The sequence below is a fragment of the Limulus polyphemus genome, unplaced genomic scaffold (assembly GCF_000517525.1).
Source record: "Limulus polyphemus unplaced genomic scaffold, Limulus_polyphemus-2.1.2 Scaffold179, whole genome shotgun sequence".
Classification (NCBI taxonomy): Eukaryota; Metazoa; Arthropoda; class Merostomata; order Xiphosura; family Limulidae; genus Limulus; species Limulus polyphemus.
The window spans coordinates 746,158-754,798 of record NW_013665789.1 but is presented as its reverse complement, the minus strand read 5'-3'; positions in this window follow the sequence as shown (position 1 = coordinate 754,798).

The window sequence follows — 8,641 nt, the reverse complement described above, 5'->3', positions numbered from 1 at the left end:
ACCTAACCTAACGTTAAAAAGTTTAAATTAGTTAGTTACAACTACTTCCTTTCGGGGTTTACGGGTTACCTACCTACCGAGACTTCCCCTCCGCCGACCACCACACACACACATACACTGACTCTAATCCATATGAAACTTGGCACTAAATGCTGGTGTTGTGCTAATTTCTACTTTGCGCCGCAACTTCCAGAATTATGGGGCAATCTTTGTGTCTGTAGGGAAGAGGGGGGTTTAACTCCAGTTTGTTCATTATGTGGCTTGCTGCAAGAGAAATAATAATTCATGGGAATTGTTTGATGACGTAATACTGAAATCTATCACAATGAAAGTAAATTACAACCTAAATCTTCATCTGTATGTTTACTCTGTACAACAAGTTAGACCTTTAATTAATGAATGTTGGAGTATATTATAAGAGTATCTTTGTTGCATTTGTCAATAGGCTTAGCTGACTGTAGATAATTTACCTCAGTGTTGTTTAAGTACATATACATGTATATTTTAATTTCATACATTTCTGTATATGAATAAAAAACTTATCGGTTTTCTTTAGAGTTTAACAAATAAAATTCTTGTTCATACCATCACTACTTGAACTTTTTAAAACATTTCAGCCTGAGGCTAACTTCAGAAAATGATAGAAATTTGTTTGTTTGGAATTAAGCATCGAAACCCGGTTTCTAGCGTTGTAAGTCCGCAGACATACCGCTGTGTCACTGGGGGGCATCATAGAAATACAGCTGACTCTTGATTAAATAATAGTTATGTAAGTTACGAAGCGAAACAGCGGAAAAGTATATAAAGATATAACACATAACTACATGAAGCAGAATATAGCAACGTATAATAAAAGGTAAATATCTTAATATATACGAAAATTGAATAAAGAATGAATAAGATAACTAATTAAAAAAATAATAATTAATACAATTTTGTAAAATAATGAAAGTTTGAGTACCGAGAGTTTCAAGATCTTGAACTCTAGTTGCAGATGTCACGTAAGGAAAGCTATCCAATATAGCCCTGGTGAGTCTGCACTTAATAGAATTCTTAACTCGTGTATTTTTTTTTTCAAACACTCTACAGTATTATCTTTGCGGAAGAATAACTGATTTTATCTCTGACAACCACGGGATGCACATAACCTTGAACTGCTGCCATTTTTCTTAATGTCGTATTGGCATATTCCGTCGTGAAATTAGCCCCCCCCCACACACACACACATATACATACACAGGTAAAATTGCCTCATAACTACAACTATGTAGTTCACCACAAAATTTGGAACTTGCGGCACAAATTAACACAAAATCAGCACTGAATATGTGGGCTAAGTTTTATGTGGATCACAGTGTATGTGTGTTGGGGATGGGGGCTAGAGTGAAGTAAGCCCCACAAAGATGGTCCCATAATTCCGGTTGTAGTGCAGAACAAATCCTGGAATTTGCTGCACAAAATCAGCACTACTTATTTGTCAATAATGGTTAGTTCTAGAATTGGGAGAAGGGATGTCAAGTTCACTGACCTGTCAAACGATCCACAGAATAAATATTCGTAAACACTTCTGAATATGTAATTATTATTTAACTTCTTTCTCCATGCTTTCTAACCTCATCAAAGCTTCAAGCGTGCTATTTCATTGTGTGAACTGCAAGGGATAAATGAGCCAAGCATGGCCTAGTAGTTAGCTTGTCCGGATTGTGAATCCAAAGATTCGTGGTTTTCCAGATCTGTTGCTGCCAAAGTGGAGTAGTGGATGTGTTATGAAAGTGACGTTCAAATCCCTCTCTTTGGTCAGGCCCCCAGTGGAACAGTGGTATGTTTGCGGACTTACAACTCTAGAAACCGGGTTTCGATACCCGTGCTTGGCAGAGTATAGATAGCCCATTGTGTAGCTTTGTGCATAACTTCAAACAAAACAAACTCTTTGGTCAGAGAAGAGTAATCCTAGAGTTTACGGTGAGTGCTATTGACTAGCTGCCTTCTTTCCAGTCTGTCAATTCAAAATTACAGCTGGCCATATGCGGATAGCCATTGCGCGAAATTTTGAAACAAACAAACAAGTAACAAAGACGTATTTCTGTTACTACTTTGTTTTCATACTGTACGAATGACGCTTCTTGGTTACGTACATATGCAAACCTTCTGGAAACTGTTTCCTGCTGTTTCTGGATCATAATCAACAGCGCGAACATCTTTTCTGTTATTATATTACAGAATAAAATGTTGTTGTTTTTTTGTAAACTAAGTTACCTGCTAGTTATTAAAACCGTTTAAAAGATGAAATAACTGTATATATTTTCTTTATAATCAGGTAGAGTGAGGTGTTTTTTAATACTTTGAAAAAAGTTTTGCAAATGTTACTGCAAAACACTCCGCGAGAGAACGTATGTATGTTATGTTGCTTTTGTTCAAAATTAGCCTAAACTGTATTTCTTTAATGAGAATTGCTTTGTTTTTATTTTTAATTATCCTCTTTTTAAAACTCAGTTCCTGAGCATAATTACACCAAGACCGATTTATATTCGTGTTCAGCGGTAAAACGTCTCAATTTTTGTTTAGTTGCCATTTTTGTGATATATTCCGTGGTGTTACACATTTTAATCATCTTTTCCCACCCACCATCTCACAGCAGTGTAGCTAGTTATATTCATTCAATAACAACTCTTGGCGAACAAAACTTGAAATTTTACTTAGTAAAACCTTAGTAAACGGATAAAAATCGAACCTATAGCATGACAATAACGAGGAGAAATTTACAGCAGATGGTATTTCTCTTCAACGTTTTAGTATTTTTTGGTTAAGGTTACATCATTCTTTTTCTACATAGTAACCTAATTATTGTGTATTATAAGATGCGCTAAGCTATTTCAGCGTTTTCGTTCTCCTAATGTTTGCATAATTCCCCTGCTAGTCAGCTTTTCTTGCTTGGTACTTAGCTTGTTTTGGTCAATGACCTTGTTTGTTTATCATTAAGCACAAAGCAGCATAGTATGCTATCTATTCTGTGTAAAACGCAGGAATTAAATCACGAATTTTAGTTTTATGTTCCCTAAAGGTTACCACTGAGCCACCAGGGGCATTCCATGGACTACATACAGAAATAATTAAACTTTATTTTGATTATTATTGACGTTTTTACCTTTCCCACTTTTTTTTTTTACCAATACAATTTAACTAAATTTAAGAACGAAAGAAGTAAATACAAGTTGCAACGAGTAGATAAGGACCGGCATGCCCAGGTGGTTAAAGTACTCGAATCGCAATCTGAGGGTCGCCAGTTCGAATCCCCGTCACACCAAACATGCTCGCCCTTTCAGCTGTGGGGGCGTTATAATGTGACGGTCAATCCCACTCTTCGTTGGTAAAAGAATAGCCCAAGAGTTGGCGGTGGGTGGTGATGACTAGCTGCCTTCCCTCTAGTCTTACACTGCTAAATAAGGGAGGGCTAGCGCAGATAGCTCTCGTGTAGCTTTGCGCGAAATTCAAAACAAACAAACAAAACGAGTAGATAAGCAGAAGCTGAAGTCTAAATATTTTACTCTTCGGAAGGTTAATAATAACATGGAAACAAAATCATGTTTCTTTTTATACTTGACCCTGCTTTATAAAAAATACTTTGATTAACATTGATCAGGATAAAGTGCAATAGTATGAAGTCGATGGTTGTACGTGAACGTTAAACGAGATTTGGTATTATATGAAGATTTGAGTGTTTGTCTGTTGAATTTTGCACAAAGCTACTCGGGAACTACTTGGGCTAGCGGTCCCTAATTTAAAAGTGATAGAACTAGAGGTAAGGCAGCTAGTCAATACCACTCACAGCCAATTCTTGGGCTACTTTTTACTAACGAATAGAGGGACTGAATGTTCCATTATAACGCCCCCACGGCTGAAAGGGACGAGAATGTTCAATAGTGGGATTCGAATCTGCAACCCGCAGATTGAGAGTCCTAACCACCAGGCTATGCCAGGCCGGATTTCTTGGTATGCGAATAGTTCTTGTAAAATAAAACGCACATAACAACGTAAACCATGATTTGTTTTTGTAGTTTAAATCTATCTTTAAAAAATCTGAGACGATATCTTCAGAACTACAGTTAAAAATAATAATAATAACCAGTCTGCACTTTTCTACTGGAAAATACGTAAGATTTTCAAAGTTAAGATAGACAATCTGCCTGATCAGCTGATGCTTTGATTTACATATCTGTATCTCCGTCTCATCCTATTTCATCAGGAATGTTGAAAATTTCAATTACTCATTACGTGCTCTGTATGTTAAACACGAAAGTGTTTTTGTTTGTGTTTGTGTGAATACTATTCAAAGGCAAATCAGAGTTTTAAAATTGATTATTTAACTTGATTTTATGCTATATGAAACTCCAGACTATTTAACTGCTTGAACTGAGAGTAGAAACATATTCTCGATAATTGAATATAACGTTATAGAATTATTTATACATACATTGAAATATACTGGTTAAAGTAGACTGGTAAAACAGTGGTAAGAAAATTGAGCTAGATTTGCGAATTGCTGATAAGCTGTAGTAGAACTAAAGTTAATCGTATTTTATAAGAACGATGTTCCAAGTCCCTTGCATTACTTTCTTCGTCGTCGTTCGTGCTCATCCTATTGGTCATGATCCCACTTGTAAACGACATCGCCACTTCCATTGTAATAACGAGCTTATGCAATGAACAATGAGGTCACTCTTAGACCACACACACTGGTAAACGTTCCATAGGCTCTCCACTCTATGTGATTGTAGACTTTAGCAAAAGAAAGGAACAAAAGTCCATTTTAATCTGCATTGGAGAACTTGACAGGAATGTAGTTGAATGAGTTTATGTGATTCTTGTTTCCTCAGCATGAAAACAGACAGTGATTTCGAGTTATGGCTGGAATATTGTCAATTGTTTGGCTTGTGAGCCTTCATCTATTTCAAATATTTGTTTGTTATCTTGTTCACGTTATCAGAAAATCTGTCAAGCTTCATCGTAGGTGACTTTTAGAGTCGGAGAGCTATTTTTACAACCACAGCTTCCACTTTGCGGATGTGAACGTTGCTCGATTGGTGTTAGATGTGGTGCTGGAACCAATGCTGTCCTAAACGCTCAGTATCCTGCTTCCATGAAAAACATTAAATGTTTCTCTTATTGCTTCCTTTTTCTTTAAAACATGTAACAACACGTAAGTCAACACGTAGCAGCATTTTCTATCGAATAATCGGCAATATGTCGTGAACCAAACACAGAGGTACAGAACATATTGCCCTTGGCGCCACGCCTTCCTTTTGCTTCGACAACAACCGTATTAGCATTTGTAAAGTGTTAAAATAACGTGTGATTGATTCAATGTCATAATAATTTTAATTACATCATGAAAATCTTGAGAGAAAATTGTTTAATAATTCATTTAATGATTTGAATAATTAGAATTGTTAAGTACTTATAATAAATACTTCCCATAAAGGGGTAGTCGACTAATTTAGAACGAATAATCCCAAATACTTTTAAATTCTGAGGTTTAATAAAACGTTGTTTTTTAATTTGCTTACAAAGCTTGAATTCAAGGTATGATCCCCACAGACAAAGATGAAGTATTGTGTTTCTAATTTACCAATGAGTTGCTTACTCGTTAAGAATTTGTTTTTATGTTCACGAATCAGCTAGTGCAAAGTCATCGAGCAATTTTGCGCGAAAATCCAACAAATAAACAAACATTTTTCACGAACCTGTCGCATCAGTGACGTTTTAAAGCAACACCACCTATTATGTCGACGTTGAAACAAAAGGTAGTTAGGGGCGTAAACCACGTTTCGATTGTTGCATAAAGAAGTATGAGGGCAGTACTACAGTTTCTTCTTTTTAATTAGCTAAGAATAAGTATAACCCACTTTTTCTTGTTGTTAAGGCATTTCATCTATACTGCACTCAAAACAATACTTTTCGTTTTATTGATTTATATTGATACAACTTTATAATCTATTTTCTTGCGTTGATAAGGTACTTCATCTATACTGCATTTAAAACAGCATTTTTCATTTTATTGATTTATATTGACACAACCAAGAACAATCCATTTTCTTGCGTTGATAAGGCACCTCATTTATGTTTCATTTAAAACAGCACTTTTCTCTTTATTGATTTATATTTATACAACCAAGTATAACCCATTTTATTGTGTTTATAAGGCACTTCATCTATACTGCAATTAGAACAACACTTTTGCCTTTATTGATTTATATTGATACAACCAAGGACAATCCATTTGCTTGCGTTGATAAGGCACTTCATCTATGTTTCATTTAAAATAGCACTATTATCTTTATTGATTTATATTGATACAACCAAGTATGAGCTATTTTCTTGAATTGATAAGCACTTCATCTATACTGCACTTAAAGCAACACTTTCTCCTTGTTAATCATCGAAAGGCACACTAACCTTGTAAACAAGCATACAATTTTCTTTAAGATGGCCCCCCCCAAAAAAAAGAACTTCCAAATCACGTTTGTAACTGTTTGTCAATGTCACTTTCAAGAATCGCGCTTTCTAATATTTTTTTAACAGCACTCTACAAAATACTCAATAATTAAGATTTTATGTTACGTTGAAAAATATAAAGGAATGGAAATTTAATAAGATAAAATATTTTCATTATTAGAAGCTCTTTCGAAAATGTTCTACTTAGGTTTCAGTTTCAGCGCTCATGAACCAACTTTACTGTGTAAACAAACAATTTAGCTTTAAATTGTAGAAGTTTCTTTTCTTTATAATAACACTTGCAATACAAAGATAAACGTTATAAGAAAATTATTTTACTTCTGTGTATTTGTTTGAAGTTAAGCACAAAGCTACACAAAGGGCTATCTGTGCTCTGCCCACCACGGGTATCGAAACCCGGTTTCTAGCGTTGTAAGTCCGCAGACATTCCGCAGTGCCACTGGGGGGCACTGTGTATTTATAACTTTTTTAAAGATTCTATATTTTTAAGTAAATGGATACAAAAAGAGCGACATGTTTTACCTTTTGATTTTAGTTTATTTTCCTTACAAATAAAAATATGTGGGTGGCGGTTATGGGCGTATCAACCATCACCCAAAGTTTCTTGTCGTGACTTGATATCATACACTGACGTAAATTTTCCAAGACTTTTCAGCGTCACGTATTTAGTTTCCTCGTGAAATAGATGGTAATTACTTTAAAACCACTAACTAACCTACTATTCTTCAGTTTGGAATATTCAACCCAGAATCTGATTTTTAATTAACGTTCTTAGAGATATATTCTTAAAAATGGGTGGTGCAACAGTAATTATATAAATATACCACAAAAATAGAGTTAGTAAATAGAACATGTCAATTCACAGCCCTTGTACGGACAGTTTGAAAATACTGTGTCATTATGTATTCAAGTTATCATTGTCTTTTTTGTATGTTTGTTGTTAAGCGCAAAAGTACGCAATGAGTTTTCTGTGCTGTTCCCAACACGGGTATCGAAACCTGATTTTTAGCGTTATAAACCTTCAGACTTACCGCTGAGCCACTAGGAGAGGCTATCATTATCATAATGTTCTTTAAAAACGTAAATATATTAGTACAAAAGTAAAAGTAATTCTGTCATTAACTCTGATAAAAATACTAAATAATCGTCTCTATCAAAGTTAACCATAACCGTTATTTGTAAGTTATGATATCATCAATTAGATGTTTGTTATTGGATCGTTCTAACAAATTAAAATAAAATGTTATAGTGATTCTGTTAGTTATTTTTATTACTTGACTATCTAGCAACTCTTTAAGATAAAATACAGTACTGTAGTTGTCAATAGTAACCACAGTTGTCAGTGTCTGTTATTTAAACATCAGCACATCATAATGAATCATAAGGAAGTATCTTTCTTCCTAACATTACAATTCAATTCTTACAACTCAGTGTGTTATAGTGAGACATATTTTGGTATAAAATGTTGACCATTATTATGTAGCAAAGGCTGGCGGAACACTAGAGGGTTACCAATATTCCTCGGTCGGTCTAATAAAGTGGTGAGATATGCAAAGTGTCTTATGGTGTCTTATACTGGCGAAGCATAAGTTGTTGATCAGTAATTTGTGTGATGCAACGCCATAATAAGACTAATGATAATTTCAGTCACGTCTTCCTGTAATAGTCCTATACGGCTTTCCTGTAAATAAAAAAGAAAAAATATGGTTGCATAGCGTGCATTTTAAACGACATTATACACCAGTATGCTTCATATTTTACTGATACACTCTTAGTAACTTAATCCCTTACATTTCCTAAAGGTCCTTTATTCATAGAAACTCTTATCAATGTACAGTCTATGTAATAATAAAATATCAATAACAATATTGATGATACTGAATCTAAGTTGTTGTCGATTTTTGAGATATTTATTACGTTTCGTCTCTTTACTTAGGCCATCATCAGACGTATTGTTATGTATCTGATTGTTTTATAATTTCCGGTAAAAATTCTTTCCGAGTGACTTCAGCGATACAAGTCCCTTCTTGATTAAAACTATTTTATTCTTTCTCGATACAACTTTGTAATACACTTAATTCCCACAGTCACTTTAAACTTAACAACCCTTATACCACACGCTATAAAT